Source organism: Tachypleus tridentatus, chromosome 6 (genome assembly GCF_004210375.1).
Source record: "Tachypleus tridentatus isolate NWPU-2018 chromosome 6, ASM421037v1, whole genome shotgun sequence".
In the NCBI taxonomy this organism is placed as follows: Eukaryota; Metazoa; Arthropoda; class Merostomata; order Xiphosura; family Limulidae; genus Tachypleus; species Tachypleus tridentatus.
In genome coordinates this window covers 124090211-124102977 of record NC_134830.1, presented here as the reverse complement: position 1 = coordinate 124102977, position 12767 = coordinate 124090211, and the positions used below count along the sequence as shown (strand labels likewise).

At 31.9% G+C, this 12767-nt stretch overlaps 1 long non-coding RNA gene and 1 pseudogene across 2 annotated transcripts in view; both read left to right on the top strand.

Moving 5' to 3' along the window:
- LOC143253553 (fatty acid CoA ligase Acsl3-like) overlaps positions 1-12767 on the top strand; it is a 168098-nt pseudogene that overhangs the window by 151468 nt on the left and 3863 nt on the right. Inside the window, exons 9-16 of the transcript XR_013029691.1 lie at positions 2656-2720; positions 2924-2995; positions 4016-4155; positions 4568-4741; positions 5200-5274; positions 5651-5839; positions 6652-6927; positions 7463-7604. The product of XR_013029691.1 is annotated as a fatty acid CoA ligase Acsl3-like (transcript). The remainder of the gene's footprint in view (positions 1-2655; positions 2721-2923; positions 2996-4015; positions 4156-4567; positions 4742-5199; positions 5275-5650; positions 5840-6651; positions 6928-7462; positions 7605-12767) is intronic.
- Positions 7612-11694, top strand: LOC143253558 (uncharacterized). The gene is made up of 2 exons (XR_013029698.1): positions 7612-11067; positions 11212-11694. It is a non-coding gene; the product is annotated as an uncharacterized LOC143253558 (long non-coding RNA).

The window sequence follows — 12767 nt, the reverse complement described above, 5'->3', positions numbered from 1 at the left end:
ATTTGTAAATTCAATTAACTTTTAAATTGAATTAAAATTTCCGGCTATTTGAAATTGTAATATATAATGTACATAACATAATAAATTGGAGACTTATTCGAGATAAATTATAATATGTAATAAAGAGAAAAAATTCTGAGAGATTTCAGCCTTTCTTTGTATGACAACCCTTCTATCCCACGTAACATTCTAGTAACCCTTTTTCTGCATGGACTGCATGGGTAAACAAGAATGGAATTGCTGCCCATACCTTGTATTGAATAAATGGGGATGGTCTGCTTTACAAGATAGGGTTTCATGGTAACCCATTGGACATGATGATGTTCATTCAGATTTTTCAATGCATTTTCACCTCCTTTCTTCTAGTAGAATATGGGAGTCTTTACCACTTTTGTGGCTGAAAAGCTTGATTTTTTCTTGTCTTACCAAAGAATACTCTTCCAATAGGTAAAGGGTTTATCTACATGCTTTCTTGCATACCTCAATCGTGCTTCTAAATGAACAGGGTTTAAATATGGAGTTCTACGAGGATGGCATGCTTTGAACCCAGAAGAGCGTAACATGTTCTTAACTGTAGAGGTGCTTAGTTCAAACCCAGTTTCCCTTACCAGTTTCTGTTTGTCATTACGTGTTAAATGAGGGTTCCTACTAATTTCTCTGAGGACCTTCCTCTTGGTTCTCTCTGGAATTTTGGTGGGGCATCCGGAACGAGGGAGTTAGTGGGGATTTGAGGTTCAACCAGTCTCTTGTTCTTGAGGTAAATATGGTATGATTCTCATCCTATCCCCATGTGAATGTCGTAGGTTTCTGATGTAGTTGCTTTACCGAGTATGGACTGTCTTGCCATATTCACTCCACACGTAGGTGCATATCCACTGTTTTATTAACTTTTATATTTTATGAAATTATGTTACATGGTTATGGTCACTATCCTGCCTCTTTTGTCTCACACTTGGATGTGCTCCTATCTTTGTCTGCCCTTATCTACTACACATTTCATAGTTGGACTTATTCAGACCTAATAATGCAGTTCCCATTATCAGGTCTTTAGAACTGACTCTCTCATTTCTAGGAATATTCTTTGGATGCTTTCAGGGGGTACTTATGTCATTCCCTCTCATTGATCCTGCCATCTAATAAATTTGGATTTTAGCTAATCGAATGAATGATGGAAGCACCATATTAGAAGTTATAGTTTACCTGTACATAAAAGGTATTTCTGATAGGTACTTCATTCTTCTCACATTTCTCACCCTTCCTTTCCATTTTCCTCCCTTATTTATGTTATCTGCTTATAGAGGGGAATTATGTGTCTGCTCCTACTGGTAGAGAACTCCCGCATGATGGTTAACATGAAAGACATGTTGGAATCACCTGATTCCAATAAGGAAGGCTTGTGGCATGCATATACTGAGGACAACACTGAACAGGAATAACTAACCTGGTAAGTGGAAGGAAGTACCTATCAGAAATAAATTTTCAGTATTAAGAAATTATAACTTCAGCCAACCTTTTCTCATACATCCTTTTTGATGTCTTAATTTCCTATTTTACCAACTTTCACAATCTTCTATATAATATATAATCTCCTTTCCTACCAGTCAGTTTAAAGTTATTAAGTTTTTTGAGCCAACCTGAATTTTACTCTTCACTACCCTTTTTTATCTATAAAGAACACATTTACCTTGAATATTAAAGACTTATCTTTTAAACATTTTCCATGTGTGTTCAATGTCTCCATATAACTCAGCTGCCCAATTCACAACAGATAATTCTTGTCACATCCTTTCAAAATTTGCTTTTTTTGAAAATTGTAACTAAAATATCATTATCTTCATGTGCAGCAAAGCACCAAACCCAATGCAGCAATAATTACTTGGACCTTGGTGCTCTCTAGTTTCCTCCCTTTTGATTACTTCTATATTAACATGACAATATCTTACAGTTCATTGATATTATCAGTAGTTTGATGTTATGGTATTAACATAATGTTATCTTATGATACTTTGATGTTGTCATTAGTGTGATGCTTCCATTATATGAAATTGTAAGAAATGCAAAAACTAGAAAACTGCAAATTCATATGTATCTTCCCATGGACCCAACAAACCTTCATACCAAATTTGATGAAGGTACATCCACAGGAGATAAGGGAGTGCTGAAAGATAGATACTCATAAAAACTACAAAATTTATATATACCCCTGCATGGACCTAATGAACTTCCATACCCATATTGGAGAAGATCCATTCACACATTGTGAAGAAGTTAGTTATGTGGACAGCAAACATACATTGCTGTTATACTTGTATATGTATATACTTCACATTCAGTTTGGTTACTTAATTAAAAAACAACTTTCTAGAATAAGAAATATTAACTTGTGGAAAACACAAACTCCCCTTTTTGAAAAATAATAACTTAAAGGCGCTAACAGGAGAGTGGCTTACAATTATTTCATATTGTCAGTGATATGACATAAACACATCATTTGTTATTTCTTTGGTTTAAAACCCATGAGTTTGTAAAACCATCTCTATACTTTGATTTACTTGAGTAATGATTGATATGTTATTGAAGATGAAAGAGAACATTTTTAGTTTTAGACACTTAAGCATTGATAACCAATATATGTTGTTCATTTTCATTTCATAGAGAACTTCTTCTTAGTCACGGGCATTCCAATAGGCTACTCTTCTCCTCAAACCATGACAGACAAGGTAAACACATGTGACATGGGTTTTGCAAAGTTGTAAGTGCAATAAATAAGTATTTACTTATACTTGCTTTTTTGAAATTTTAATAAAAAAAATATTTATCATCACAAATTATAATTCATTATCGTAAGGTTACTGACAAAATTCCATTTCATCAGCAGTAGTTTTCCCTGTTAAGTTTGCATCTTTTGTGTCTATTTTTTTAGTCTACAGCAGTGAAATCTGGATGTCGAGGAGATGCTTCAGTACTAAAACCTACTGTCATGTTATCTGTTCCTGTAAGTACCAAACATTAAAGTTAAGTGTAATAGTTAGTGTCCAGGATATTATACACCGTGTTTATCCACATTCAGGTGTCAGCTGTGATACATTGTGTGTTTACCTATATCCATTTGTTAAATTTACGACATACTTTTAATTTTTTATTGTATTTAATGTCATATTCTTTATAATCTAGATTTCCTATATTAAGATTTGTAGGTAATACAAGGGGAGGGTCAGTAGTTCAGGGCACAGCTGGAAGGAGGACCCAGTACAAGCAGTAAGCCTGTTATTAAATAAATTATGCAGAACTGTTGAAACCAAAGGGTAAAGAGGAAAACTTCCCATCTGCATTAAGAAACATAACTTTATGATAGTATCATGTAATACTTGAGTTCTCATGTTTACTCCTTTCTTTTCAAACTTCTCATTTTGTTCTTAATTTATAATGTATAACTATTTTTATATTTTCCAGTGTTGTGATATTTACAGTCTCACTTAGATACATGCTCTTTTGTAATATTTATATATTTTTGAAAAGGGTAAATAATGCTAACTAAATATATGATTGGGTTTTTAGTGTATCTACCATTGTTATAAAGCAAAGTAAAAACTTAAATTTATTGCAATTAAATGTAGAACATTAATTTGTTCAGCAATTCATTTAGGTTCCAGTAATTATCTTCAAAATACATTTAACAATCCCATGTCATGAAGATACATAATTTTGATGCAACAGCAACAAAGAATAAAAAATTTGTTCTGCAAGGATGTATGCTGTGACAAGATTAGACAGATCTGAAGTCATGTACACTATGTGGAACCTCTTAAGTCTGACATACAAGGGCCATGATGAGAAAGGAGAGCACAATTAGTGAAGCACAGAATGACTGGCTGTTGTATTAATATTTTCTTTTTTCCAGTTTTTTGCTCTAGATGTTTATTGATCTATTTACTGAAAGATAATTAGATAAAGTAGTTTTAACAGTTGAAATTTTAGCTGTTCTGTATAATACCTCAAGTTTGCTTTATCTCAGTTCGTATTAGACAGAATTCGCAAGAGTATTGTGGAAATAGCTGAAAGTAAAGGGAATTTCTCAAAAGCATTCTTCAAGTTTGTCATTAAGTATAAATTATGGTGGATGTCCAAAGGCTTTAGGACACCATTATTGGACATGTGAGTTGCATATTTAACACTTCAAATAAGACATCATGTTTTTATGTGTAAATTAAATAATTCATTGTTTAAAGTAAAATACCGTTTTTGGTTGGATATTTTATTATTCAAGTCTGAAAGTGAACTAAAGTACCTCATTATAGAAATGTTTATACAGCACATTTCTAAAATAATGTTTATTTTACACTACAGCTTTTTTAATGATAACATTAAACAATTCAACTTTGTGTTTTGTAAACATTAATTTCTGTAGTTTGTAACATTTCACTGTCAATAATTTGAAAAGTCATACCACATGTAAACATCATTATGTAAGTTTTGAAACTCCTATACCTGTTAAATACTGTATGAGTAGCAGTAACATGTCTGTTTTAAAACAGGTCCAAACAAGTTTATGTTTTTCTGTATTCAGGATTGTTTTCAAAAGGATCAGGCAGCTGATTGGAGGAAGACTTAAGTTCTTAGCCTGTGGGGGGAGCCCCTCTTTCACCTGACACTCATGACTTCATACGTGTTTGTCTGTCAGTTACAGCATTCCAAGGCTATGGCTTAACAGAGACCGCAGCAGGAGCCACTACCATGGCATGTAGGATCATTGGAAGTTTTGTTTCAACTGTGATACATATATCTTATTTTATTCCATTTTTATTGTGATGGTACTAGAAATGGTTGAATAGAAGTAATATTCAAATTATGTTACATATGTGTAACAGTATTCTGTATTAATAGTGGATGGTCCTAGTGCTGGTTGAATAGAGTAACATTCAAATGATGTTACATATGTGTAACAGTGTTCTGTTTTTATGGTGGATGATACTAGTACCGGTTGTGTAGGAGCACCTCTGAATGGATGTTACATATGCATAGCAGTGGTCTATTTTTACAGTGGATGATACTAGTTCTGGTTGTGTAGGAGCACCTCTGCATGGATGTTGCATATGCATAACAGCGTTTTATTTTTACAGTAGATAATACTAGTACCAGTTGTATAGGAGCACCTCTGAATGAATGTTACATATGCATAACAGTGTTTTATTTTTACAGTGGATGATACTAGTACCGGTTGTGTAGGAGCACCTCTGAACGGATGTTACATACGGCTAGAAGACTGGGAAGAAGGTGAGCGTTAAGAACTAATAATGAATGTGGAAAGATGTTCTATTTTTAATGTGAAGATGGCCTAATTTAATCGAACTAAACTTTATGTAAAGTGAAATTTCTAGTTTGTCTTTAAAGTTACATTAATGAATCTAAGTACTAGTGTACTCTGTGTGTAACTCTACTTTGTCTTTAAATTTACATGAATGAATGCAACTACCAGTGTACATTGTGTGTAACCTGAGTTTGTATTTAATGTTACATGGATGGAATGTAATTTAGTTTGACTTTAAAGTTATATAAATGAATGTTACTACCAGGGCTGACTGTGTGTTAAGAATTACTTATTATGTGTATTATATGATATTTAGTTTGGGTTTCTTTTGTGTCCAATCAGGTGGTTATTATAAAACAGATCTCCCTAATTCGCGGGGAGAAATAGTTGTTGGGGGAAACACTGTTACTAAAGGATATTACAAAAATGAAGCTCTCACCAGGGAGTGTTTCCGAGAGGAAAATGGAATTAGATGGTTTTACACAGGAGACATTGGAGAAGTGTTTCCTAATGGAAACATTAAAATTATTGGTGAGTGATACAATTTGATGTGTAGGATATTTCATTTAAGTTTATCTTACTAATGACTGTATTATTCACTTGTTCACTAATCTCTTGTTTCACTTTATACTTGTATTGTTATGGCTGTTGCATATTAAATAACTTGTGCAATTAAGTTAGATCATCAGGTGATTTGTATTGTTGTATCATCTACTCTGACTATACTATTTGATTATATAGTTAAGAATTGTTAGATCACACTATGTAACACATTTTTTTTTTTTCTTGTTTCTGGACAAAAGTGTTATTTCCCAATTGCTTATGCCTAAAGTAAATGGAAAAGACCTATTTTTCTCTTCAAACTTTGCTTTTGTGACCTGGGAGTGTATAACTAAAACATGATGGGAGACTATATTTGGGGGTTGATACGTGAAAGTGATTTACATTACAGTCTCAAATCTCAAAACTACTCGCTTCTAAACATTTTTGTATAACTTTAGTATAAATATGTAAATCTTGATTCATATGTTGTTTTATTCAGACCTTATGTAAATGAAAATTTGCCTGTTTTACATATAAAATAGGTTAATTTTTAAGTTTCATTATCCAGGTCACAAAAGCAAAGTTTGAAGGGAATAATGGCCATTTTCTGTACTTTTACAACATAAGCAATTACGAAATAACACATACTATCCAGGAACAAAATGTCTGTTACATAGTGTCATTGAGTGACTTGTATTGTTGTATCATTTACTCTGGTATGTACTGTTTGATTTTATAGCTAAGTGTTATTTACTTTGACATACATTGCCACTGATTAATAATATACTTTGTTCATACAGACAGGAAGAAAGACTTGGTCAAACTTCAGTTTGGTGAGTATATTTCTCTGGGGAAAGTGGAGACAGAACTAAAGACCTGTCCTGTGATTGATAATATTTGTGTTTATGGTGACAGTTTTGAAAGTTACTTAGTAGCCCTAGTTGTACCTAATGAAAGACAGTTGATGGAGCTTGCTAAGACTGTGCACAAAGATCACTTGTGTTTCTCAGCATTATGTCAGGATGAAGAAACTGTTACTGCTGTCCATAAAACTATTGTAGATCATGGAAGAAGAGGTAAATTACAACTTGTATGTTCTATATCTAAATTAATTTAATTAACAGTGTCTTAAGGTAATTACACATTTTTTCAATGAACAATGTACTTTTGGGCATCACATTCCAATGTAAGATACATAATAAAAGGAAGGAATTTGGGACTTAAAACATTAAAGCCTATAAGTTGCACAGTTGTTGGTTTTCTTTTTTATATATGGGACAATTAGAAATTATTAATAGACTTAGTGGTTATACTTATTTAATGGGGAAATGTAAGACAGAAAATATAGTGCATATATTAATAGAGTGAGTGGTTGTACTTATTATATAACTAGGACATTTAGTAAGTAGAGTCTGTAGGTTAATAGAGTGAGTAGTTGTACTTATATAACTATAAAACTTTACTCACTACAGTTTCTAGATCAATAGAGTGAGTGGTTGTATTTATTTTATAATTTGGAAACTTTAGTCAGTAGAGTCTGTAGAATAATAGAGTGAGTGGTTGTATATATTACCCAGTTGTGTAACTTGCATCAATATTTGATTTTTTCAGCTCATCTTCAACGTTTAGAGATTCCCACCAGGATTGCACTTGTGACAGAGGAGTGGGTCCCTGACTCTGGTCTGTTGACTGCTGCTCTGAAGCTTCGTAGAAAAGTTATCTACAACTTTTACAGACAAAAAATAGAGGCAATGTATGGGAGGGATCAAAACAAATATACTTAAAAAAACGACTTAACTCTTAAAAATGGAATATATATACATACACGTGTCAAGGAGCTCTTGTTATTATACTCTAGACATTGATGTTTCTTTTTGGTTATAAACTAGTTTGTATGAGGTGCAGTTGTTTCTAGCCAGTGTTTGGAATTATTAAAACCTTTGTTTATGAAACAAAGTATTGGTGTTAGCAGTAATAATGTTATTATTCTTGCAGTAATAGGTCTTTTTATGTAACAACAGAAGACAAAACCTTTTTGAATCTCTTCTGCATGCTTTTTGTTTCACAGCTCAAGTACTTGTTGGTTTTAAAGATTTTCTCAACAGCTCGATAATGTATTCTAAATATTCTCATGTATTTTAAACTCTCTTCAGTGGTTCTTATTCCTTGGGTTTTAAACCCTGTGACAAGAATACAAAAAAACATTAATACCAAAATAGACATGGTTAATACTTATTATGTTACCTACTTTGTGAAAAGTTACAAACCCTTAGTGTATTTCTGTTTGTTTGTATTGTTGTCTAAGACATTGTTTCCCAAAGTAGGAGCTGTGACCTCTCTGCAGATTGTTAAAAAAATAGTCCAAAACTAAAGACACTGAATTAATTTAAGTTCTGAACAAATGATAAGCCAATAAAAATTATGTTAAATGAATTAAATGATACATTGTGTCAAAAAATGATATGATTTTATCTACTATAGCACTGATTTTTAATTGCTATGGTAAAGTTAAGGGGATATCTTTATGCAATTGTATAAGTTATGGGATTCAAAGTTCTTTTTTCACAATATCTGACTACAATATTTTGTCAACCACTTCGTTATGACACAGTTTCTCTGTTATTGGTTTATTCAAATTATAAACTTTATATTCACATATTGGAAGTTATACTTAATAGAAACATGGAATATTTTAAAACATTCAGTTTTACCACAAACAGCAGAGAAACTTACTACAGTAGAACTATCAGTTTTGTTTTCTCATCAAGATGTTACTATATTATTACAATAGCAGACAAACTTACTAAAGTAAAACTATCAGTTTTGTTTTCTCATCAAGATATAATTATATTATTACAATAGCAGAGAAACTTTGTTCAGTTAAACTATCAGTTTTGTTTTGTAATCAATATATTACTATATTATACATTACCAGACAAACTTACTACAGTAGAACTATCAGTGTCATTTTCTTATGAAGATGTAAATATATTATTACAATAACAGACAAACTTACTAAAGCAGAGCTATCAGTTTTGTTTTCTCATGATTATGTTACTATATTACCACAATTGCAGTCAAACTTACTACAGTAGAACTATTAATTTTGTTTTCTTATGAAGATATTGCTATATTATTACAATAGCAGAGAAACTTACTACAGTAGAACTATCACGTTTGTTTTCTCGTGAAGATATTACTATATTATTACGATAGCAGACACACTTACTACAATCAAACTGTCAGTTTTGTTTCCAATGAGTGTTACTACATTTTTACAATATCAGAGAAGTTTATTTCAGTACAACTATTAGTTTTGTTTTCTCATGAAGATGTCACTATATTATCACAATAGCAGAAAAATGTACTAATGGTAGAACTATCATTTTTTTCTCATGAAGATGTTACTCTATTATTATATTAGTAGACCAACTTGCTATAGTAGAACTGTCAGTTATGTTCTGTCATGAAGATGTTACTATATTATTACAATGGCAGACAAACTTACTACAGTAGAACTGTCAGTTATGTTCTGTCATGAAGATGTTACTATATTATTACAATGGCAGACAAACTTACTACAGTAGAACTATCAATTTTGTTTTCTCATGAAGATGTTACTATATTATTACAATGGCAGACAAACTTACTACAGTAGAACTATCAATTTTGTTTTCTCATGAAGATGTTACTATATTATTACAATGGCAGACAAACTTACTACAGTAGAACTATCAATTTTGTTTTCTCATGAAGATGTTACTATATTATTATAATGGCAGACAAACTTACTACAGTAGAACTATCAATTTTGTTTTCTCATGAAGATGTTACTATGTTATTACAATGGCAGACAAACTTACTACAGTAGAACTATCAATTTTGTTTTCTCATGAAGATGTTACTATATTATTACAATGGCAGACAAACTTACTACAGTAGAACTATCAATTTTGTTTTCTCATGAAGATGTTACTATATTATTATAATGGCAGACAAACTTACTACAGTAGAACTATCAATTTTGTTTTCTCATGAAGATGTTACTATATTATTACAATGGCAGACAAACTTACTGCAATCGAACAATCAGTTTTATTACACTACCAGACAAATGTAGTACAGAAGAATTATCAGCTTTGTTTTCTCATGAAAATGTTACTATGTTATTGCAATTTCAGACAAAGTTACTACAGCAGAGTTGTCAGTTTTGTTTTCTTATGAAGATGTTACTATATTATTACAATAGCACACAAAACTGCTACAGTAGTACTGTCAATTTTGTTCTCTAAAGATGTTACAGTATTATTATAATAGCAGACAAACTTACTACAGTAGAATTATCGCATTTGTTTTCTCATGAAGATGTTGCTATGTTATTACAATAGCAGACAAACTTAATATAATCAAACTAAGTTTTGTTTTCTATTCAAGATATAACTATATTGTTACAATACCAGACAAACTTACTTCACTAGAACTGTCAGATTTCTTTTCTTATGAAGATGTTACTATTAATGAAATTATTTTATTCAACACTTTTGAGTCCATATTGTGCTTTAGTGAGCACATTTATTTCAGTTCTGATTAATGTATCTTCAGTTACTTTCAATTATGAGTAATGTGTGTTCAATGAAACCTGAAAAACTTTAACTTTCCCAAGTAACCAGTAATAATAATAATAGTATAATAATAGTGCCACTAAATTCCTTAAGGAACATAGGGCCGCAATCACTTACAGTTTCTGTAACAGACTGGTTTTTAAGTGAGTAGGTTGTTAGTCTACTGCACAACCCCCAACTAGGAGGACCTTTTCTCAGCTCATCGAGGGGAATCGAACCCCTGATTTTAGCGTTGTAAATCCGGAGACATACCGCTGGACTAGTGGGGGGGCAACCAGTAATAGCCATGAATAAAATAAATATTATTACTGGTTAAATTTGAACATTGATTAAATTGCCAGAATTTGCAAGCAGGTGGAACCCAAAGAGTAGGTGAGTGAACTATCAGGTCTTCTCAGTAAGGTAGAACCCAAACAGAAATTGTATGAGCTCTGAGGTTTTGTCAGTAAGGTAGAATCCAAACAGAATTTGAGTGAATTCTTGGGTCTTATGAATAATGTAGAACACAAATAGAATTTGAGTGAACTATCAGGTCTTCAAGGTAAGGTAGAACCAAAAGAGTAGGTGAGTGAACTATCAGGTCTTCTCAGTAAGGTAGAACCCAAACAGAAATTGTATGAGCTCTGAGGTTTTGTCAGTAAGGTAGAATCCAAACAGAATTTGAGTGAATTCTTGGGTCTTATGAATAATGTAGAACACAAATAGAATTTGAGTGAACTATCAGGTCTTCAAGGTAAGGTAGAACCCAAAGAGTAGGTGAGTGAACTATCAGGCCTTCTCAATAAGGTAGAACCCAAAGAGTAGGTGAGTGAACTATCAGGTCTTGTCAGTAAGGTAGAACAGAAACAGTAGGTGAGTGAGTTCTCAGGTCTTATGAATATGGTAGAACACAAACAAACAGAAATGCGGAATATCTCTCTTATGCTTTTGTGGTTTTGTTGCAATATGAAGTGTTAGGACAAAAATGTCTTGTCTGATATGTTTAATTTCATTCAATCTACATAAATCTGATAAAATTCATCTTCAAAGCTCTACAATGTATGTAAATAAGCACAGTTCTTAACTGTAGAAAATAATCTATATATGTTTGTAACACAAGAACAACAATCGTGTTATGTGTAGATGCAGAGAATACAATCTGTGTTGTTAAGCGTTTTTTGAATGTGATAATTATATTAACTTTGTATTAAATAGTACCGTAATAAATATAGTTTATGTATATGTTTGTTTTATTTCTTCATTATTTTTCTCAATTATTGATTTAAACTTTTAGTTGATGTTACAGAATGATTCTACTTTAAGATAACATTTATATGACGTCTATATATTTATGTCAATTTTATATCAGTCAAACATTAAACATTCGTGTGTGTGTTTGTGTAGACCATAAAACACATAACAGTATATGTACAGTGTAGCATGCATCATAAATGTTTACCAGGAAGAATATATTAAACACATCATAGATGTATAACGTGTATTAGACATCAGTTATAACGTACACATTAACAGATCGTTATCATAAATAAAGATTAGATGTATTCAGTGTCAATGCTATCAAGTTATAACGTGCTATATACAAGGTTTAAGCATGGGCAGTAACAAACTCGTAGCTTGGTTATGTAGCCTAGAAAATTAAATAATCCAGATGGCACTCTTGCACCAAGGCTTTTTATCTCGCACAAAGTTCAGCAGTCTTAGAAATATGGCATTTAATCTATTTTACATAAGCTGAGTGGGAAAAATCTCCTGGGGTAATCCTGTGTTGGTGTACTAACCAAGTGTACAATTAATTTTGACACGTTTTTGAGTAATAAATGTTCTTATTTGACACTAATTCATTGACAAGCACAGCGTAGGTAGACGGTGATCATGGCGCCCTCTATTGCCAGCACAATTATATAATAAGTAACCAAAATTTTATGAGACTTTATCAGTGTTACTCGATCTTCTCACCGACCTGTAATTTACTTCCTCCAAGGTAAGCAGAACAAAATTAGTATTTAATAAAGCATTAAATCACTATCTTCAGCAAGTTGATAAATATATATACTATTTGGTATTAAATATGCACAAAGTAAATTCCATATTTTGTGGGAGTATCATTATTATTATTATTATAAGAAAGTGACTTGAAGAAACATGGTTAATAAAAAAATATGTAGATTTTTGCTGTTTAAAATTGAAGGACTATTTTATACTATCTTGTTTTCAGTATTTCAAATTTCTGAAAGAAACATCAATGTTTTCATCCGAGCGTTACAAGCTCAGACATGGTATCCTGAACAACCAAC